The 24862-nt window shown below is 35.8% G+C and overlaps 1 long non-coding RNA gene across 8 annotated transcripts in view; it reads right to left on the bottom strand.

The window, feature by feature from the left end:
* Positions 1-24862, bottom strand: part of LOC145293206 (uncharacterized) — a 1032236-nt gene that overhangs the window by 342505 nt on the left and 664869 nt on the right. Inside the window, exon 4 of one of the 8 annotated variants that reach the window (XR_013869691.1) lies at positions 22438-22497. The exons of the other annotated variants lie outside the window; for them this stretch is intronic. This is a non-coding gene — a long non-coding RNA (uncharacterized LOC145293206). The remainder of the gene's footprint in view (positions 1-22437; positions 22498-24862) is intronic. 8 annotated transcript variants of the gene reach the window in all.

Raw genomic sequence — 24862 nt, 5'->3', positions numbered from 1 at the left:
AGTTTTTCAATCCATATGCTAAATTACAAAATTTATGACTGCCTATAAACATTATTTTGCTAATAACATTTCCTCTTATGATGAGATGGGCCATTCATTGAAAATCTATAGATTACCGAAAAACAGTTGTATTCCTTCTCAAATAATACATTTTTCGTAGATTTTTTTTAATTTACTGAATTTAATTCCACCTAAGGCTTGGGGAGGCTCCACGTTTTGACAAGCTTCTGGGATTGACCTTTACTCCTGATCTGAAATGGAACACGTACATCAAATATGTTGCCAAGGTCGCTGAAAAAATGGTGGGATCCTTCTACCGCCCCAGTAGATATCTCACTGCTGATGCAATTCTCTATCTATATAAAAGCCAAGTACATCCAAGGATAGAGTACTGCTATCGCATCTGGACAGGAGCTGCTAAAACAGCTTATCCTGCCTTGACAGAGTACAAAATAGACTTCGTAGCTTAATGGAGGACGCCCTTTTCTCTTTCCTGTAACGTCTCTCCCACAGAAGAGACGTTGCGAGACTGTCTTTATTTTATCGTTACTTTCACGGCAAGTGCTTGTCTGATCCCCAATCTCTGGTTTCCCACTCGCCAATCTTTCACAAAAAAACACCCGTCTTGCTGAAACCACTGTCAATAATTTTCCCCACTCTTTATCTGTCCCTAAATCAAAACGTAAATTCCATGAACAAAGCTTCTTTCACCCGTGGAACTCTCTTCCGATGACCTGCTTCCTACCTGGCTACAACTTGATTGTCTTCAAGTCAAACATAAACAAATTCCCGATAAACCGCCCCCTTAAGTAATCCAATTTATCAAATCTCCATTACTAACGATTACTACGATATCATCCCATTGATTACTGTACACGCAATAACCTTTATCATCGAGTGGCCTCCGGGCCTTGATAAGTGGTGACTCCCATGTAAAAAAAAAAAGAAATTCCACATTTTGATTTATAATATTGGTCTATGACGGAATTTGCCATTCTCTTTATGATTGGGACTGTCTTATGAATATTGATACTACTATATATATGGAATTTAATTATCATATGTATCTGCATAATCTGTAATCAGAAAGTATTTCAAAATTTCAATTAATATATGCGTATATGTGAATTTTTCAAACAAATTTTATCCTCTTTAATTTGATGGAAAAATCTCTATCCGTTTGTTTTTATCTGAGGAACATATAAAGTATCTTTGATGAGTTGTTTGGTGTTTTTTTTCACCATTCAATGAAACACGTGTAAAAAACATTAGAATATTATGAACGTATAATAATAAATAAATATTTGGCTTTGGAATGTTCATTATATATATATATATATATATATATATATATATATGTATATATATAATTATTTACTATATATATATATACTAGCAGTTCCGCCCGGCTTTGCTCGGGCTCTATATGTGTTCATAAGGTTATGTGCATATGTATATATTAAACAGTGTGAATATGTAAAGTAATGCCTTTCTGTATAATAGTCTTCCTTAACTACCATAGCGAAAAGACAGACATACATTTTCACTTTTATATCTATATAGATAGATAGATAGATAGATAGATTGGATGCAATGTATAGTAATGATTTAAAAATTATTAAAAAAAGATTCATGCCCCACCACCGAGAATCGAAACCAAAACATTCAGATCACGATTTTTTTTCCTCTGCCGCAATGACAGGTCTATCAACACATGTTTGCTGCGAGGCTAAAAATTAAAACATGAACTAATAGCTACTAAGTTATGCATTCGTAATGCCGGCGTTCGACCTTCACCTGGCAAATTTCATTTTTTTTTGATTCTCACACTTTTGCACCGATTTTTCCGGGCTAAAATCCAAATATAAAGTTTTGTATGGATTCAAATACCTTATATATGGAGTTTCATGTCTGTAGACGAAAAACTCTAGGAGGAGTTTGGTAGGCAAAATTTTTCAACAAAAATATATACGTATGTATAAATATATATGGACACACTTTTGTGTATACTGTAAACTTTTTACGCAAATATTATGCAAGTATAAATCATGTAGAATATCTCGATGAATATAATTACACGTAATAGTTAACTAAAGATGATCATCCCATAAGAAAACCGAATAAACTAATAGGGAATTAATTAAAATGAATGTTTAAAAGAATATGCAAATTAGCTAGATCTTTTGCTATTGAATGTAATTCCACAACCTATATATAAGAAAATTGTATTTTCTTTTTAAGTAAATAGAAAAGAGGGTTTTTTAGTATGAATATCAATACACACAAAAGAAAAACGAATTTATAGGAATATATATATATATAATTATTTATTATAATCGTTATTAAATACCTACAGACACTAGTTTTTCAGCCTTTCGGGAATCATCAGTGCAGAGTGACACAATTACTGGCAGTCGGGAGATTCGTACCCGGCAACGAAGTCATCTCTGACTCCATTCGAAAGGAACAAATCATCTTGACCAACCTTAACCGCGAAACACATCTTTGAAATTTAAACATTCAATTTTATATGTCTTAACGTTTGTCAGGGTGATCTAATGATTATATAACAGCATGATCTAAGCATACGAGCTAAGTTGACCGGCTTTAATTCAACTGGAAAGTGCTCAACGATAAGAACCGAGTTCTTAAAGGGGCTGACATAATTAGCTACTATAATATTTATTAAATACCTACATACACTATTGCTTCATGGGTGTGATAATATACAGATAGCCAAAGAGAGTGAGATTAGAAATAGAAAAAGAGAGAATAGCTTATAGAGGGGGGTAAATAGAGAGAGCAAAATAGATAGAGTAAAACAATGAATGCGTATTAGAAATAGATTGATATAGGTCAAATGGTAGGATCCTTCTACCGTTCAAGTAGATATCTCACTCCTGACGCAATTCTCTACCTAGCCAGGTACGGTCAATGATGGAGTACTGTTACCACATCTGGGCTGGAGTTGCTAGAAGCAGCTGATCCTGCCTTGACAGAGTACAAAATAAACTTCGTAGCTTAGTGGGGGATGCCCTTTTTCTCTTCCCTGCAACCTCTTTCCAACAGAAGAGACGTTGCGAGCCTGTCTCTGCTTTATCGTTATTTTTGGCAGGTGCTCGTCTGAGTTTCAATCTATGGCCCCCTCACCAAACTTTCACGAATAACACTCGTCTAGCCAGAACCACTACCAATAGTTTCCCATACTCTTTATCTGTGCCTAAACTTAAATGTAGATTCCATGAGCGGCGCTTTCTTCTTAGAACTGCACATCTGTGGAACTCTCTTCCGTTTGCCTTCTCTCCATCTGATTACAATTTGATTGTCTTACTGAATCGTCCCCTTATGTAATCCAACTTAAAAAAAATTCTACTACTTATGTTTACTGCGCTATAATACACATTGACTAATGTATACCCATTAACCTTTATCCTCGAGTGGCCTCCGGGCCTTGATATGTGGTGATTCCTGAGTAAAAAAAAAAAAAAGAAAGGAAGATAGAGAGATAACGTAAGAGAAACAGAATATATATATATATATATATATATATATATATATGTATAGATAGATAGATAGATAGATAGATAGATATACGTGTGTGTGTATATTTATGGAGAGAGAGGGGGAAGAGAGAGAGAGAGAGAGAGAGAGAGAGAGAGAGAGAGAAACGAATTTAGTTTCGTAAGCATGCAATATTTTCCTAACAAACTTTTTAAGTATTGCTTTCTGTCTGACCCGTTTTCGTTTTGTTGATCAATATCGTGCCTGTCCGTTTACCATCTCCCTTAAAAAACATGTTGTCCAGCGAGTTTTGTCCGAAGAACGAGTCACACCACTTCCCATCAGCCTCTCCCCCACAGACATTAATGGGTGGCCAGCACGAACGGCTTTAAAGCAGATATTTTCAAATCATTTCTGTTTTATAGCCATACGTTAGACATAAACTCCAGACAAGGCGGAACGTTTATAAATGAAACATTTTTTTTTTATCTAAAATTATTATCATTTTGTATTCCGTATCTCGGCTCTGTTAGAAGACAGCACACAGACAGCCATGCATCAATAAATAATTACCGCCGTTGGGCTTCCATACATTTCGACTATTGTTTCTATCTTGGTCGCCTTAATCACCCCATGCTCGTCCGGGCGGGAACGAAAATAACGACAGAAAAAGGAAATAAATAATATCGAGTCAAGATAACTTTCATGTAATTTAGTTGTGAGAGATAAGAAAGATGAGAAATACGAAGAGGATATAGATTGGAGACAAATATGAAGAAAAAATGGAGGAGATGGAGGATAAGAAACACTAGAAGAAGAATTAGAAAAAAAAAACAAGAATAAATCACATAATCATAACACGTAGAAGAAGAAAGCCGATGAAGTATAAGATAAGAAAAAGAGTAGAAATAATAATAATAATAATAATAATAATAATAATAATAATAATGATCAGAGCTAGCCAGAGAGCTGAAAGGGATTGGGAAGATGAGGAAAATCAAAGTAATACCTATAAAACATTAATTATAATAGTAGGAGCACTAGGAACAATCCTGAAAATCTTTGAAAAAAGAATGGGAGAAATTGGAATCAGAGGAATGACTGGAAAAAACACAACGAAAAACAATAATGAAAAGCTGAAATATTAAAGAAAACCCCTTGAATGTAGAGACTAACACACACGAACCAAAAGTGTAGACCAGACAAACTACTACAGAGGTAAAACGTGAAGAAGCGCTACATGGAACCAAGAACATTGAAGCTGCATATAAATAAGTTCTCTAACACCACCCCATCCCCCCGTTAACACACCAATGCCCCCCCCAAAGAGTGAAACCAAATAGCTAAGTAGTCAGGGCGGAAAGAAAGACCGAGAAGTGAGCACTGACCAGACCTCCACTGTATAAGTGCGAAGAGAACTGGGACCTTGGGGAGGATTATTGCCACTCAAATTCCAGTAAAGACCAATTGCTACTGCCAACTAGAAATCAATGGCAATCAGCTGTTGCGATAATGCAAATTTATTTGCAAATTGTACTGAGAGAAATGGAGAGTACTGGAAAATCTGGGGAGACTTGTTGTCACTAAGCTTCCAGGGAACACTACAGGCTGTATTCAATGAGATCTTTGATAACCTGTGTGAAACTCCTTGAGAGTCAATAATAATAATAATAATAATAATAATAATAATAATAATAATAATAATAATAATAATAAACTAGCAGAAACCGTGGAAATTCCACGGTCGTTGAAAACATTTTCACACTTGTGGTTAAGATTGTAGAAATTGATCGGGTTTATCGGAATTGATTGAAACGAACGTGACATCACATGACTCAAAGAGAGAAAGAGTGATATAAAGAAGTTAATAGCTTATTGCAAGTACGCCATGTGTGAACATGTTAAAATAGATGTAGACCGAAAAGACCCAATTAACAGCTGATTATTGATCTCCCCCTCCACGCTACTGGTTACTTAGAGCGAAGTTCAAGCTGAATAAACTTCTTCTGTCTTTCAATAGTTATTCTTTATCGGAATTCAATCTTTTTGAAGGTATAATTGACCTTGATATTGAAGGATCACAAAAAAGGCGCATACAAAATGCAAGCAATTAACAAGATATAGATAATAATAATAATAATAATAATAATAATAATAATAATAATAATAATAATAAAAAACTAGCAGAACCCGTGGAAATTCCACGGTTGTTGAAAACATCATCACACAAGCAAACAATAGAATGCCTTTCAAATGAATAATCAGTGCAATGTTTGTCCTGATCAGACTGTAAATTAAAAAATAAATATTATCTAGCCAAGTATGGAGAAATATTGAGATATATTATTACATGAAATAGAACTATACTAAGGCATCACATATTTCTAGAGGATATAATTTAATCAAAATGACTTGTAAATCAGTTCGTAATAACTATGTCACAATCTTCTCTTGGTAATCTGATAATTTGGCATGTACGTAATAAGGTTTGATAGAAACATGTTACAGGGCAACTTTTGCAATTTTTCTTCATAATGGTAAGAAAATGAAATGCATCAGAAGGGAGTGTGATTGGTAGGATTTGGTCAAAGAAAAAATAAAAGTGTAGGATGTTGACTTTCAAATATATGTTTCATTTTTCACTTTCAAAGATATATATATATATTTTTAATAAGATAAATATTCTTAATTCATTATGAATTTGTTAGATGAAATAAAGCGATTTTTAGATCGGAAATTGCTTCAGCCATTTCCGGGACTGACTTCTTATAGCTCCCTCTCTTAAAATATATACGAAATAAAATGATTTTCAGATCGTAAACTGCTTCAGCTATTTCCGTGATTGGCTCCTTATGCCAATCCCGTTCTCTTCAACCGCTTTCACGATAATATGAGGAGAAATAAGTTACCTGTACAGTATTATACCCATATGAAAACAATGAAAATCATACTACTTGATGAGTTGATGTGATTTTTTGTTTTGAAATCTATGGACGTTACAGGTAAGATTTCCTGTTTTTTTTTCATATTGGTATTATACTGTACAAGTACGTTATTATTTGGGTAGATTACTATACAAGTACCTTATTGCTTATTTAAAAATGAAACTACTTGATTATTTTACGCAATTTTCAGTTGTTCTATCTTTTCTGTACGCCACGGTTAAGAGTTTGTTTTTCATATAAGTACTATACTGTAGAAGCACCTTATTTATTATTTAAAAGTGATACTATTCAATGATTTTACGTAATTTTCAGTCTTAATCACTTTTATGTACGTCACAGTTAAGATTTCCTTTGTTTTGCATATGGGTACTATACTATAAAAGTAGCTTTTTCTTGAGTCGATTACTGTACAAGTACCTTATTTCTTATTTAAGAATGCAACTCTTCGATTATTTTATGTAATTTTCTATTGTGCTTACCTTTCTAGACGTTATGGCTAAGAATTTGTTTTTTTTTCCATATGGGTGCTAAACTGCAGAAGAACCTTGTTTTTTATTTAAAATTATATTACTCGATTATTTGACGTGAGTTTCGGTTTTAATAACTTTTATGTACGTCACAGGTAAGATTTTCTTTTCGTTGCAGCTAAGAGTTTTTGTTTCATATGGGCACGGATATCATATGTTAACTCTTACTAAACAAAGGAAAAAATAATGCCTGGAATAGTTGCTTTCTGATTACTCAACCAACACTATTTCCTCCACCCCCGCCTTAACAAAAACGGAGTGGTGGTGGCGGTGTTGGGGGCTTTGGTGTTTAATTGCAGTGGCGGTGTGGTGGAGGTGCTGTTTATGGGGCGATGGTGATGGCTGTTGCGGGATTTTTTTTAGAATTAATCAGAAATGACATTTCCAGGGCATTTTTGTAATTATCAGAAGTTACTTTTCCTGTGCATTTTAGTAATTAATGAGAAGTGAATTTTCCAGGGCATTTTTGTAATGTTAAAACTTTGTAACAATAAATATAGTAGTTGAAAAAGAACAACATTTTTCTTACAATTAATCAAAAGTGACTTTTCCAGAGCATTTTTATAATTAATTAGAAGTGACGTTTCGCGGGCATTAAATAAATAGTTAATAAAAAATTTTCCTAACCAATAATGTTTATTATTAGCCATTTGGAATATTCCATTTTCGTGTAAAGGGGTGTCAGGGATAGCAACGTTCGAAATGACACTTGAATAGGTAATATTGTTTTCACCTGAAATGCGTTAAAATTTGTACTAATTTCAACATGACATATAAGTAGGTAATAATGTTTTCACATGAAATGCGGAGATTTGAAGGCTCACTAAACGACAAGAGCACTACATGGTTTCACTTATTTCGAATTAGAATGTGTTTGCCTTTACAGCGACACCAATGTTTTGTTTTATCAAAATTTGGAATATTCCACTTTCCTTTTAAGGTATGCCAAGATGATAACGGTCGAAGTGAATCACTGTATTAATATATAGATGATAAATGAGTTGAGAAGAAAATGCATTGCCAACCCAGGAAGAATCTAACAGAAGCAGTGGAACAAATCAAAAACCTGGCGATGGTTGTAAAAATGTGACTTTAAGTTTGATACAGAAGCCCTAATTATGTAAAGTATCGCATTGATAAAACGGCTGAAATTCCCCTATGTCGACTGTGCGACATCTCGTCAATAATTGTGAGAAGTAAGCCCAAAAGGAATACGAGAAGTGACATGAAAATATTGCGGAAAGGTCCATTGAGGTAGACGTCAGATAGAAAGCAGTGAAAATAGGTGCGAGCATATTCCAGAACGGGTGGTGGAGAGTGGTGATGTGAAATTATTGTGGGATGTGAATATCCAATGCGATAATATGATTGATGACCATTGATATAGCAGTGCCAGATTTGGAAAAGGAGATAAGAAAACTTGTGGAAGTTGAAGAAGGTAGATGGTGTAATTATTGCGAGAGAAACCCCGGGGAGTGTAACAAAATGATTTGATAAGTAGGTTGAGAGAATTCGGATCCATTACAATGTTGGAGGACCTCGAAGACTGCCTTGTTGGGAATCGCCAAAATCTTGCGGAAAGTGGGGGAAGACTCAGAAAAAAAAAAAGATGCTATGGTTATTTGCTATGATCCGCCTATCATATATAAATTCATGAATACTAACAGCCAGGCACAAAATGTGAACAACAACAACAACAACAACAACAACAACAACAACAACAACAACAAGAAGAAGAAGAAGAAGAAGAAGAAGAAGAAGAAGAAGAAGAAGGGGATATAAAAGATGGAGAAAGTCAAGATATCACGAATAATCTTAGGCTCACTAGGAACAATCGCGAAAAACTTTTAAAAGATGGGAGGAATTGGAATCAGGTGGGAGGCTGAGAAGAGACAAAAAATAGCTTAAATTCCAAGGAAAATCTTCGAAAGCGGAAAGCAACTCACATAAACTGCGAACACTAACCAACAACTTGAATACTGCAATAAAAATAAAACAAAAACAGAATAAAACCGAAACCGCGACTTGTAAATTAACTATGCTTCCCCCTCAATCCTACGAAACTGATTGCATCTACATCGAATAACGACAAACCAAAGCAACACCGAGGAAGAAGCGAACTAACCAAAAGTTCACTAGACGAGTACAGAGTTGACTTGAAGTTAAGGGAACCTTTTTGCCACCTAAGCTGTGGGAACACCAGCGGCCGTATCCAGAGAACTATCAAAGGTAAGCGGCTGTTGCGATAACGAGAAGTCTTATTCACTGGTAATTGATAGAGATGGAGAGCACTGGAAATCTGTGAAGAATTGCTGTCACTAAGAATCCAGAGAATGCCACAAAATGGAAAGAAGAATGGAAGCTGGACGATGAGAATAAAAAGGTAGGGCCAGAGGAGGCTTAGACGAAGTTAATGGATAACCTCTGACGTGTCAAATTGACATGCGAGACGTTATCCGTTAACCGATATAGAAACCACTACATTATTAAACATCCATTTTGTTATTGATTTCAATAGATTGTTTACTTGTAATTCAGTGACGAGAGCCATTACGCATAAAAAGATACCGAAAGTTTGGCTCCGAAACAGTGCGTATTCTCTCCTGATGAACTAACATTATCCAGAACTCAAAGTATAATACTCCACGATTAAAAACAGCCAACTACTAATAAACAAAGAAAATAACTAGATTAAGGAGGTGACAAAATGAGCCAAATTTCTATCCTGGATTTCTAACACTAACTGGAAGCTGACGGAATATATTTTACATTTGAAAATAACCGTTTGAATAAAACCCACATAAAAAAACAGATCGTCGAGGATTTTGTTTCTTCCTTTCAATTATAAATTCATACGTCGGATTTGAAAAATTCTTTTATTATCATATATATATATATATATATATATATATATATATATATATATATATATATATATATATATATATATCAAGTTAACATGTTTGCCCCATGTCCAAGAAACTTATATCTAAAACTTCAAGTGTTTAGACTCAAAATTGGCGGAGGAATTTGGTAGAGCCTGAAAAGGTCAACTCCTTCAACTCTGAAATTTTGTCAGCAAAATTTTCTCCAGAAAACTGATTAAAAAGCTTGCTGCGTGTCTGAATACCTTTTATATAAAATTTCAAATGTTTAGACCTAAAATTGGCTTAATAGTTTGCTAAAGATCGCAAAGGGCAACTCTTTTGAACTTTGGCCTCTTGACAGGACACCATTCGGCCAAAAACATATTAAAAAGCTTGCTTTATGTCTGAATACATATACAAAATTTAAAATGTTTAGACTAAAAATTGGCTGAGTAATTTGGTAGAGATCGCAGAGGTCAATTTTAGAAAAATTCGACTCCAATTATGACGCTTAACATTTATTATTTTTGGTTCAAATCAAATTATAAAGTTAGATCTATGTCCAAGTAACCTATATCTAAAAGTTCATGTGTTTAGACCCAAAATTGGCGGAAGAGTTTGGTAGAGTTTTCTAGAGTCAAATCGTTGAATTTTGACCCCTTAACAGCCAAATTTCTGGCTGAAAACCGATTAAAATGATTTTCGCAAATCTCAATACCCCTTATGTCAAATCTCGAGTCTGTGGATTGAAAAATGACAGAGTTATTTGGTAGGGAAGTGTACACAGACCAACAAACAGAGAGACATACATTTTCACTTTATATATATGTATATATATATATATATATATATATATATATATATATATATATATATATATATATACTAGCATGGGTGTCCGGCGTTGCCCGGGTGTTTGTGGGGGGTGTATTCTGAGCAAAAAACAAAACAAAAAAACAAAACAAACAAACAAACAAACAAACCAAAACAACGGTAAATTTTTTAAACTTTGACCCCTATTATTACCCCTTGACATTTATTGTTTTGGGCTCAAATCTAATTAAGTCAGATCAATGTCCAAGGAACCTATATCTAAAATTTCAAGTGTTTAGACCTTAAATTGTCGGAGGAGTTTAGTAGAGTTCTCAAAGGTCAAATCGTTGAACTTTGACCCCTTAACAGCAAAATTTCTGTCCGAAAACCGATCACATCGATTTTCCCAAATCTCAGTATCCTGTATATCAAATTTCGAGTATGTAGACTGAAAATTGACAGAGTTATTGCGTAGAGAAATGTACACAGACAGACAGGCAGACAGACGCTTTTATATATATAATAATAGATAGATAGATATGTGTGTGCATGTGTGTATGTGTACGTGTGTGTGTGTGTACGTATATTTTCAACATTGACCAATCCATAAGCAACACGTGTGCGTCACAAAACAATAAACCATTCAACAGGTGGTCATCCTTAGTTCAACTGTCGTAACTTTACATATAATGATTATAGGATAAATTCACAGATGTGGATACACTTAATGAAAATCCGTCTTATGGATAATTGTAATAAAATACTTCAGAGTAATATTATATATAACCCCATAAAAAAGATAAAAATTCAAGCTGTTATTATTTAAATCTAATTTTTATAAAACAGTATGCCTGCTTGTCTGTCGGTCTGCCTTCATTTTTCTCCAAGCGCATCTCTTCTAAGACGCAAGGTTGCATAGCAGCGCGAAGCGGTTCACATGATTGCATTTTTTGTGGATCGTTCTTTTCTGGGATTTTAACCAGTAAAAACAGCTGTTTAGGGACAACATTGAAAAACAAAATTATAATTTGGAAGGCATAAGTAGACTACATGTGTTATGTGTACGCATGCGCAAATGTATACATTTATACGTTAAAGCCGGTTTATTTTGCAGTATTTCTTATCCACCTGACGATAGCTCAAACAGTAACGACTAAGGTTGAAGCGCTATGAATTTTGGTTTCGATTCTAACCGATAGCACTCAAGCCATATGAGGTGCCTTCAATAAGTTTCCAGACATTTTTCGTATTGGCACTTTTATTGATAGTAGACATGAAATTCTATAGGCATACGCGACAACAAAACTTGGGTTTTTATAAGCGGAAGTCTCGAGGTTGTCAGGAATCTACAGGCGCATGCGCAAGAGAAGGGATTGAGATAGTGGTATAAAGGCAGGTCGAGTGAGACGGTTGTTGTTGTTGTTGTCATTGGACGTTACAGTGACGCGTGCGTTAGCAGGTGATTAAGAGGCGGTTTATTTTTGTGTGTCAAGTCGCGCACCTCGGTGAAGGTCATATAAATCGTTCACCTCGGTGAAGGTGAAGGTCATATTCCCTTCGAAGTAATCTCCTCCGGCTGCATTGCACTTGTTGTATCGTAACAACATCTGGAACGCCCCTTTGGAAGTCCTCTTGTGTTACCGTATCAATGACCTTTTTAATCTCCTCTATTGTTTTATAGCGGCAGCCTGTAAGGTTTTCCCTGGGCTTAGAGAATAACCAAAAGTCACAGGGGGTAATTTTTGGACTATAGGGAGGGCTAGGAACTATCTTCATGCCCATCTTTGTCAAATAGTCTGTGACAAGAATGGAGTTGTGCACTGGTGCATTGTCTTGGTGGAAATGCCACTGACCCGATTTTAAGAATCTTGGCCCCTTCCGAAAAAATCTCTTCCTGAACTCCCGTAAAACCTCAACATAGTTTTCCTTGTTGACTGTTTTCCCATTGTAAACCCAGTGCATGTAGATTATGCCTCTGCTGTTAAAAATGGGATTATCATAAGTTTCTGGGTATATTTGCTTTGTCTGAACTTTTCGGGTCTGAGAGAGCCAGCATGCTTCCACTGTGAACTATGTCTCGTTGTCTCTTGGTCATAGCAGTTGATTAAGCTTTCATCGGAGGTCATCAGAGCATCAACAATTTTAGGATAGCATCAAAAGTGTATCTCCAGCGCGTTTTATGAAATCATTTATATATATATATATATATATATATATATATATATATATATATATATATATATATATATATATATATATATATCAACATTAACTTCTTTATAATTCATTACTTGTTTTGATTGTACTATTGTTCTCATCTTGAGTGTTATTTGTGCAATGTTTCGGTCGACGTAGCCTTCGACCTTCGTTAGACATGTTATATTAATCGTTTTTCCATGTGTTTTATTTCTTCAATCTTTTTCTACTTCATTTTTTAATGATGCGTGCATTTACGTTTTCTTTTTTTTTCTCTCCTCACTTATTTTGCCGTTTCTATTCGTCGCCGTTTCGTCTAGTGATTGCGTCGTCTTTCTGTTTCCGCACGGTCCGTAAAACGTCATCAGTAGTTCTAGACAACATATCTTGAACTCTGATTTTTACTTTTTAAAACATAACTAAAATAACTCGACTGAACTCCAATCTATGGTTCCCACTTTTCAAACTTTCACATAAAACACTCGACTAGCTACAACCACTATCAATCATTTACCCCACTTACATACCCATATCCGTAGCTAAATCTAAACGTTTCTTTTCTTAGAATTCCCCGCTTGTGGAAAACTGTTCCGCTGGCCTGCTTCTCGGTCCAATATAACAGGGTAACCTTCAAATCCAATGTAAACAAGTTCTTGTTGAGCCATCCTCATAAAGAATCAAATTCTACCCAATTTACACCAATAACGATTACTGCTACACTAGCACCTTACATACATGAACCCATTATCCTCGAGTGGCCTTCGGGCTTTGATAAGTGGTGATTCCAAAGTAAAAATAAACAAACTATATTACGTTGTAAGAAAATTATGACAAACAACCATTTGTTGAATCAGTTGACGATTTATCTCCACTTGCTCAAACAGTATTTGATCTAATGTTCATATGTCTTCATGGGGTTCAAAATTTATTGCACGAATGATTCTAATTTCAATATTCATATCAGCCTTTCTATTTGAACTAATTGACTTAACAGTTCAGGCTGTTACCTCGGTAGCAGCTGATGCAAAAGGCTTTTATGTGCGATGGCAACCGAGTGAATCAAAGTTACCTCTCTTTTGATTTATGTCCTAAACTTCTTGAACAACCTTGGTTACATGGCGATAACAAACATTTATTTATTTTGATTTTATTAATCTATTCAGAAATATTCTCAATTTGTGGCTTATAGAAAAGACGGAGGGAACGACTCTTGGTAGATATTGGGCGACTACAACCAGTAATATATAGAATGGTACGTTCAGAATAACAAAACAACGGAAAGGTTCAACTTGGTGAAATCGAAGTGAGAATTGCTAGACTGTGAAAAATTATAGAAGCGCATATGACATCACTAGTGTTATGACAACAGCATATTCCTTCCATTGTTTATACTCGCGAGTAAATATCCGACACAGTAAGACACAGTTAATCAAAGGAGAACTGCACCACTCTATATAAAAGCATATAAGATATACACAGATACACACACAAGAGTCAAAACAATGAAAAGAATATGCTGTTGTCCTAGCCTTAGACATTACCTACTTCAAAGATAGAGCGTGACAGGGGATGACAATCCGTTTTGGCACAAGTAACGCATTGACGTGAAAAATAACAAGAGATAACAAAATATAATTAAACACAGACTGTCAATCTCTCTGTTTTTTCTTAACTGGCTGGATATTTTGAACGGAGATTAAATTTAATAAACCCCCTCTGTCTTCCACCAGTTTTGTCTCGACTTTCGAAAATATAGCATTCGTGCCACGTAACCCGTGGACGTGAAAACTGATAGGGGCTAACAGAATATAATTAAACATCGATTATCAATCTCTATCTGTTTCTAGCAGGTTAGTTTTTTTGGTAAGAAAATCAGGTTGAATAAATCTCCATTTACCTTCTTCAAGATTTGTCTAGATTTAGGCATTGAATTAATATAGCATACGTACTAGGTAATGTGGTGAAGTAAAAAAAATGAGAGGGGATAATAATGTATAATTGAATATCGATTATCGATCTCATGCTCTTTTTGTTCTTGATTAGGCGATAGGCTATGCACGTACTTTATATAATGAAAGCGTTCCCTGCTTTTCCTACTTTTACTAAGATCACGTTGAATAGACCTCCTCTGTTTTCCATCAGTTTTTTGTCAACTTAGTCCTTTGGAAAATATAAATAGAGAGCTTCTTTTCCTCCTTCGCGGTACGGGTTCAAGCCTTCTTGTCTACTACCATTTTCTTTTTTGCTCAACACACGCCTCCAAACACCCAGGCAACGCCGGGAACCCAGGGCAGTATGCAAGGAAACTAGAATAAAATAAAAGTTAACGGCATCATAAAGTGGCCTGTTAGATACACAGTGAAATGCTGACTAACCTGTTAGGTCCTACTGTCAGGATTGTCTGCTGGAATATTCACTTCTTTAAAGAGCAGTACCTGCTTCTTTTTACAACCTCTAATTTCCCGTATTTCTAAGGGTTCACCATGAATGATTAATATTGTCCATTAAGACCTCCGAATAAGATATATGATTACCCTGGAACTAAAATGGTTTGTCTTGATAACTTATAAGTGCATATAGAACATAAGACTATCAACTAGCAACTCATATACCAATAACTTGCATTTAATACAACGGTTATTATGTTTTGTCTGCTATATAGACGTGTCTATGTACGTCTTGTTCTAACGTGTGTGTGTGTATGTGTGTGTGTGTGTGTGTGTGTGTGTGTGTGTGTGTGTGTATTCTAATAGCCATCTATGTGATTTTCTAGTGGACATTATGATCGTTTTATCAGGCTCGTCCACGTGCATCTGTTCCCATTCAATTATATACAAGTCTTATATCTACAGTTTATGCATTTTATACAGTCTGGTGTGTATAGACGCGGTCGAGCCCCTTTAAGGACCTTTAAGTTGTGTATCTATTGCTGTGTTATTCTTAGTAGTTCTTAACTGTGTGTGCGTGTATGTGTGTGTGTGCGTGCGCGCGCGCGCGTGTGTGTGCGCATATACGCGTTAAGAGTTCACCATACCATTTGTTTTCATTATCCTTTGTATTCTGCGGTTCTTAACGTCACTAGTCGATGATCTGTAGAGAAACATTCAAGACAAAAACACGACACCGATTTTCAGGCAAGGATCTCTTTATTCGTTTACGAGTGAAGCGGGGACCCCTTGCACTGCTGACTTAAGCTTTCTGGTGTTTTCGTCGACGCATTTTTATCTCACCCTTCTGGTCTTGATCTCCGATCAAGTCCGACTGACTACCAAGCTTCGACTTCAAATTCGTCTGTCTACTCAAATATTCCATGCGCGTTTCTATTTGTATCAGGTTGTATGTATGTATGTACGTTGTAACCCCCGTTAACCGGATGCACTCAAAACGCAAGGACCTACTTTCTAGCAACTCAATCGCACGTTTTGTCAATGGAAGTAACTGAGTTTGATATATGTCACTGGCAACACCTTTGACCTCTATGCACTTACCCGACGCAAGTACACACAACGCGATGAGTTTTGTAATCGGATCCATGAAAACTTACATTTAAACAATATGTCTAGGCGATAGACTATGCACGTAGTTTTTATAATGAAAGCGTTTCCTGCTTTTCCGACTTTCACCAACTGCCGCAGTAATAGTTATCGTAGTGTACAAATGATAGCTAAACTTGTCCAACGAGTAGGTAGTTATGCATAAATTAATACGTTTGCACAGCTTACTTACCTATCTACCTACCCACGGGTGTCACGATCTGTGTGTATGAAAACACTGAACCGATTAATTCAATGTTCCGTTTACTTGAAACGTCAATAATAGAAAACATTACGTTTACGAATGAAAACGAATCGTTACGTGACGTAGTATTAAGAGGTTTCTGAAAGTAATTTCAGATGAGAGAGAACGTGCGAGATGAGGCTTGTTCAGTCACGCATGCAATACTTTAGTCAATGATGTTCCAGCATCCCAGCCATATCGAATGCTCAATTACCATTCATTTTACCTAACCTTTTAAGGGCGCACCTCCATCCTACTATCTCTCGCAATTATTGTACATTTAAATTGATCTTAGCATAATCGATAGTTATTATGTGATGAAGTTTAATTATTGCAACAAAATATAGAATCAATATAAGCAGGTTTTTTTTAATCAATTTTTTCATCGTGTGAGACTTATTGCCCTATCCCAGATGCAACGCCTCATTCGTATATATATATACGCCTCATTCGTATATATATATATATATATATATATATATGTGTGTGTGTGCGCGTATATATATATGTATGTCATATGTATCATATATAGCATATGTATCATATATATATATATATACTAGCAAGGAGACGTTGCTCGGGATTGAATGTTTATCAACGAATATTTAACACTCCTATATTTTTATTGTCATCGAAATCCGTGAAATCTCCTGGGAGGAAGCTTCACATGCCTCCATGCAGTAATTTGGTCCAAAAGATATGTTATTGTACATTGCACTCAAGAGAAAACTCGCTTATAACTTTTTAAAAGAAAATAAATGCGTATGGGCATGATTACAAAATCTCAAAATTGAGAGAGAATTTGTAATTTACTTTTTCATTTTGTTACGCCATATTTTCATATGTTATATGTTCTGTAGTTAAATCGGGCTTCATAAATTAAAAGAATTGATATAAATAAAACGTGAAATATAATTGATTAAGCATATTTCCATATGTTGTGTAGCCAGAGTGATATATAATCGACATATAGACTGAGTCTTATTGTATAGTATAGCTATAGGGATATATTACAGTTCGTATTTACGTAAAGGTGTCATATTTTACAACAACAAGAAGAATATAGATGCTTCATACCTTTTATTTCTCAGGAAGTTCTTCTGTCTTCACTGCTGGGCTCTGTGATGAAACATGCAACGAACAACACCGTGATCGATTGAGACACCTGTTTTTTTTATTCTTTCGTGAAACCACAGAACAACACTTCATATTTTTAAAATATAAATTTATTTCAGTTGTCTTAATGCCATTCACAAGGAGTCTGCAATAAGCGTCTGCATACTTGTTCTTATCAGCCCCGTTTCCTGGATTTGAAGCACGTCTGTTCACTTTCGTTACCAAACTCAAACTCCTCAATCTAATCGGCTTGACCTGTTGACCTGTCAGTTCCGTTACGTCATCATCAAAAGCACACGCCCCCAAATGTGTGACCTCTGGCACATACGAAACTGCTCAAGGTTATTGTGTTTATTTTTAACTTAGCTCATTTCTTATTGTTATATTCCAGACCAATTTTATTTTGTAAACAGTAAATAACTTCCAATATAAACTATTTTCACAATCGCACTAGATCGATAGATAAATAGATCGGTAATAACTAATTTAACTTTTAATCATGTGATTATCTAAAACACACACACACACACACACGCACACACACACACACACACACACACACACACACACACACACACACACACACACACACACACACACACACACACACACACACACACACACATATATATATATATATATATATATTTTTTTTTTTTCTCTTCCCAGATTTTTTTATTTATAGTTATGTCTCGGAAGTAGAGTGAAAAGCACATCTTATTTTTCTTTTATTAATATTATTTTTTCCTTGTACACACTTTTTTGTGAATAATTCCATGGATTTCTGCGTTTGGATTATTATGGACCATCTTCTTCCAATTACGGGATTTCTTTGGATTTTACTTGTACAAATGGAAATTCTTTTAACTTTCTTGAAGTTTTACATTTGGATTTTACCGTCACTGGATTTTTTATCTTCCACCAGACTATCCATTCATGTGTAATCACCTTTTTCTTTACCATATTCCCTCTGCTTAACTTATTTTGTTTTCAAGTAAGATCTTTGACTTACTTGTTGTTTCATCAAATACTTTTGCATGCAAAATCCGATCCTGCATTTTGCTAATTCCTACCCTCTGATGAGAAGGAGAGTATTTCTTCGAAACTCCGCGGATTAAGAACTATCTATTTATCTAGTGTTTCCTTTTCAGATTAAATATGTTTTTAACTCATTTCAAAGTGTTTTTTAACATGTTTCATTAACTGTTTGCTCATATACACACACACACATATATATATATATATATTCTCTACTTTTCTGATGAGAAGCATTAGCCTTCGAAATACCTTGGTATAAATAATCCCCTCTATCCCCCAACTAAATGGTTGTATACCTTTATTAAATATATGAACCATTCTTTATTCACCTATATATAGCTTTTGTGGCTTCATTTTCCAATCTTATTGTTTTCCAATGAAATTTGTTGCGCTTTACGTTATCCCGATAAGTCTCTTCTTATAGAATTGAATTTACTCTGTTCCCCTAACTCTCTAAGCTATATATATATATATATATATATATATATATATATATATATATATATATAGTCTTGGAAGTTTTTAACCATTAAAACTATACAAATAAATTTATTTTTATCATTCGTCAGAAAACTATTTAGTCAGTGAGTAATTTTATAACCTACAATCACTGCACCAACTTGTTCTCTCGAATTCACTATAGTACCAATGAATATATATATATATATATATATATATATATATATTATATATGCATACATATATGCACATACACATATTAGATATTGGAGTAATTCATTCCATATTTATGATTCTGTATTAATTATTAAGTTTTAAAGTTCAGGATGCTGATCGATGTGCTCGGTATCGAACGAAATGAGTGATGACTAAACCTAATGGAATTCAAAGGTTTTCCGGATACGTCGACTCCTTTCCCTTGGGATAATAGCTAATTTGTAATCAACCAGAATTTTGGAGGACTACCGCTCGGTGTCCCGTACGGGCGCCAAATTCTCTCTCTCTCTCTCTCTCTCTCTCTCTCTCTCTCTCTTCCCCTGCTCTCTCTCTTTCCCTCTTTTCTTCCTCCCACCCCAAAACAGCTCAAGGTAGGCAGACGGTAATATTAAGAGCTACGTCGGTGGGTGGGACTACGTTGCCCTCATCTCTCGTCGTCACCCACGCTGGTTCTTAGCCGTGCGAAGTGACGAAGCTGAAAATTGCTAATTAAAAACGGCCTCTTGAGGAACAGGCCCGAGACTCTTTCTAGGAACGCCAAAAGTTTGTGAAGTACAACCCGTGAGTTTTGAAGGGTGGGGATGTTGGTGATGAAGGCGAGGTACTAGCAGCAGCAAAAGAAATAGGGAGACGCAGAAGCAGCACATTGGGAAGCGTCCATAAGTTTAATTCTACATCGTGCACCAGGTTTACTTACACAGTACTAGCTAAAAAGTGAACCACGTGGCGGGCACCGTCCAGTTTATAGTTGTTCCTCGGAAGGTGCTCGGCTGAGCTCCAACCTGTGATTCCTCTATGTATCATGTTTACAGCAAAAATACGCACACCTACCACAACAGAAATAAACATAGCTTCTTTTTGTCAACTTGCCTAAAGTCTGCCAGAATTTCTATAAACACAGTTTAATTCCAAAAGCTTCCCATCTGTGGGACGAAACTGCTTCCCGAAAGATTACGTCATAGTCGTCTTTAAATGCAAAATATCAGCATAACATGAACTTATCATAACCCATACGTTTTTTTTTTTACGTAGGAGTGGCGACTTATCAAGGCCAATCGAGGATAAGTGTTAATGAGTGCACAGTAGAAATGCAGTGTACAGTAGTAAATTACTCCTAAATAATCAAACGTGTTCATACCTTTCTGTCTCGTTACTCCCCATCCTCAAGTCGCTCATGTCTTTCATAAGTGTCTTGTAGGGTAGTTGCCTCCAGGCCTTGATAAATGGTGACTCCTTTGTAAAAAAAAAATGGGCCCAAAGGAGGTAGGTAAAGTAACAAATAGATTGGGGTGGGAAAGCGTAGAGTCATTAACGACACAGACTAACTAAACGGGGTTTCCGAGTTCGAATCCAGTTCGTAACACAGAAATGACTTTTCCTAAGGATGCTGCCAACCTTCATGTTGCCCATCTCGATGTCTTTCAAACAAGAATTTTCCGTCAATTTGCACTTTATTTCCAACTGAACAATCACTTTTAAATTGATCACTTTTATAGGTTTTTGGTCTACTGAAAACGATTATTATATTTAAAACTGTCAGCGACAAATTGTTTTCCTAATATTAAGACATTGTTTTTTTTCCATGTGTTACTTGATGGTTTTTATTGGTCGCCATATTGTTTTACTTGAGTTGAAAAAACTTTATGCGCATGCGCATTATTTATGTTATCGTTCAAATTAAAGCAAAACATGGCGACCACTTATGCTAATAATGTATTACATGGGAAAAACGAATGCCATAATATCAGTAAAACTACTTGTCGGCGCCAGTTTTAAATGTAATATTTGTTTTCAGCAGATCCCAAAATTTATAAAAGTCGTCATTATAAAAGTGAATAATTACTTTGAAATAAAATACAAATTGACCGAATTTCGACTGGAAAAAATATTGAGGAAAACAAGGCCAACAATAGAATCTTCGAATTCATACGATAATTTTGTATGGCTAAAGATTGTGTGTGGCATAATCACGTTGATTCACCGGTTCTCGTTAGATCACCGAAGTTAAGAAACGTTGAGCCTGGATAATACCATATGGGTGACCATTTGGAAATACCAGGCGCTGTGTGTAGGAAGATGTCGAGACTTCCTTGCAAGATTTGCAGAAACCTAATGTCGTCATATCTCCTGACGAGTATATATATGCAACTGGGTACCACTTGTGAACTTCATTCTCCCATGAAACTTCCGTTGGGGGAAGCCGGTTCAATCGCGTAGTGCGAATACCGCTTATATTCCATCCTTAGCGATACATGCAATCCTTAACGATATATAGTTAGAAAGCATGGCTGTTAAACCTTACGTAATGATGTTAGATAGAAAGGAGAGAGTAATGGCATAAATTAAAGTCTGTGTCTCTAATGATGCGTGTTGAAACAAAGTTGAGCACGAAAAGATAACAAAATGTCAAGCTTTTATGTACGACATGAAGAGAAACTGGAAACTTAGGAAGATATCCATCAGTCCGATAATCATAGGAGCAACTAGGCCCATTAAAAATACTTTAAAAAACTACCTGACGAATATACCTGGTAAACAAAGTGCAAGTGATATCCAAAAAATTGCGCTTAGAGGGACGATAGAATCCTAAAAAAAATGTAACCACGTGGCAGGTACCATCGAGTTTATAGTTGTTCCTCGGCTGAGCTCCAAACTGTAGTCCCTCTATGTAACACACTCACATCTGTTAAGCCTTACATGGCGATATGAGATAGGTGAGTAGAAACCCTAGTTGAAGTCTGTGCCTTTAATGATACTGACTTAAACAGAGTTTAGCACGAGAAAGATAACTAAATGCCAAGCTTTTATGTACGACATGAAAAGTAACCGGAATCTTAGGAAGATGGCCATCATTTCGATTAGCAACTAAGTTCATTAAAATAATTTCAAAAAATGTCTGACGAATATACCTGGTGAACAAAGTGCGAGTGAGGTCCAAACAAATACGCTTAGAGAGCCGATTAGAATACTAGAAATAAATACCTCGAGTGGAGTCTCTTATATAGCGAATGGCTATCTTGCATCAGGTAAGATACCTCATCTCTAGCAAAAAAAAAAAATAAAATAAAATAAATAAAAATAAAAATAATAATAATAATAATAATAAAAATAAAAATAAAAAAATAAAAAGGTAAGAAATCGGAAAAAATAAAACTCCAATTTTTTATGTATGTATTCATCGGACTACTGTTCTCATCTTGAGTGTGATTTTCACAACGTTTCGGTGAATATAACCTCTGACCTTCTTCAGGTGTATCTTATCGAACTCGGGAATGTTTCTGTCGAACTCAAGGACCCGTGGCGCAGTAGTTCGAGTACTGGGAAAAATCAATTGTAAAAGTGATATTATCCTGACGGTTGAAGGTTCAATCCTCAGTGTGGGCGACCGAAAAAATACATTTGCGAATTACTTAGGACCTCTATCCCGTCATGGCTGACGGAACAAGAGCACGCCACCCCCGTGAAGTAAATAAAGGGTTCCGCTCGAAATTCTGTCCAAATTCCCGAGTTCGACAGAAACACCTGAAGAAGGTCGGAGGTTATATCGACCGAAACGTTGTGAAAATCACACGAGAGATGTGAACAGTAGTCCGATGAATAATAAAAATAACCAATTCTCATCTAAAAAATTCAGAAACGTCCAGTTTTTCTATTTCAGATGTAAAGCATTTAGGTGCTATCAGTTGTATGAGTCTGCGACGCTCAAGTTTGAAATAACAGGCGGGCGTATCTCTATAAGTAATTATACGTGGGCGTATCTCTATAAGTAATTATGTTTTTGTTTTTATTATTATTACATTTTCACCCCAAACAAGGCACAATGCCACTTTGGTGTAAGGGGCTACTATCAGGGGCAGCAACTACTGGGGCACTAGGTTGGGATTTGGGCGACAAGATGTCGGTTCACGTTATACTTGAACTTCTGCATGTCAGTACAGTTAGGGAAGCAGGAACCTGGAATGGAATTCCAGAGTCTAGCGGTTCTGGAGAAGAAACTACTGGAGTAGAAATATCTTTCCCATCTAGGGATTTCTACTGTGTGGGGGTGGGATTTAGCTGCCTGTCCGGTTTGTCGAGGGTGTCTACGTCGTGGGGGCACAAGTGTCTGTAGTTCGTCAGACCATTCACCATTAAAATACTTGTAGAACAGGCAGAGGGATGCAACGTTTCGTCGATGGGACAGAGACTTGTAGAACAGGCAGAGGGATGCAACGTTTCGTGGACGTATCTCTATAAGTCATTATGCGTGGGCGTATCTCTATAAGTAATTATGCGTGGACGTATCTCTATAAGTAATTATGCGTGGGCGTATCTCTGTAAGCAGTTCTGTTCATCTCCCAGTCAACTAATTTTGAAATGGCATTTCTTTTGCTAAGCGCTCAAATACAAAGAACTTATCTTAAGAATTGTCTGATAGACGCTCTTTAAATAATGATATTTGTATGGTAATATATGAGGAAGCGAAACTTCAATAAGAAAAGCGAGTAAAAGAAATGGTTTAACGAAAACAACGATCTTTAGATCTCTGTTCCCTGTACCTCCCCGACCACCTGCCTCTCTACCACCCCCAACGTCTTCACCCAAACGCCAGCGTAAAAGAAATTCGTGAAAATAAATGTTTGAATCGTAAACAAGGCTAAACTTGCAGTGTTTTTCATACTTTCTTTGAGACTTTTTGAAAAAAAATATTCTGACCGATATAACAATGGCTTAACAAAAAAGTCGTCTTTCCCAATATCGGATAAACAACATGAATTTTGTAGTGTGTGTGTTTTTTTTATACGCCTTCCTTTTTGGACGCCTCTAATTCGCACATGTTTTATGTTATTTTCGTCCAATCAACGGTTGCGTACTTATTCTTTGTACTTTTGTGTATAATCGTTTCAGCCATATTGAATTTTCCCTTCTGCTCTTTGATATTTCTTTTGTTCATTTATTTATTTATTTTACATAGGAATCACCATTTATCAAGGCCCGGAGGCCACTCGAAGATAACGGTTACTCGGTATACATTAGCCAATGTGATTATAGCGTACTAAACATAAGCAATGGGAATTTTGTAAATTGGATTACGTAGGGTCACGGTTCATCAAGAACTTGTTTACATTGGACTTGAAGACAATCAGACTGTAGTCAGCTAAAAAGCAGGCAATCGGAAAGCGTTCCACATGCGTGCAGTTCTAAGAAAGAAGCTTTGTTCATGGAATCTACATTTAGATTTAGGCACAGATAAAGAGTGTGGTAAATTATTGATAGTGATTTCAGATAGACGAATGTTTTTCGTGAAAGTTTGGCGACGGGGGGCATAGATTGAAGCTCAGCTGAGCGCTTACCATGAAAATAACGATAAAGCAGAGACAGGCTCGCAACGTCTCTTCTGTGGGAAAGAGGTTGCAGGGAAGAGAAA

Source organism: Euprymna scolopes, chromosome 14 (genome assembly GCF_053919585.1).
Source record: "Euprymna scolopes isolate OS-2025 chromosome 14, ASM5391958v1, whole genome shotgun sequence".
NCBI lineage: Eukaryota > Metazoa > Mollusca > Cephalopoda > Sepiida > Sepiolidae > Euprymna > Euprymna scolopes.
The sequence above is the reverse complement of the archived record's forward strand: the minus strand, read 5'-3'. Positions and strand labels throughout refer to the sequence as shown.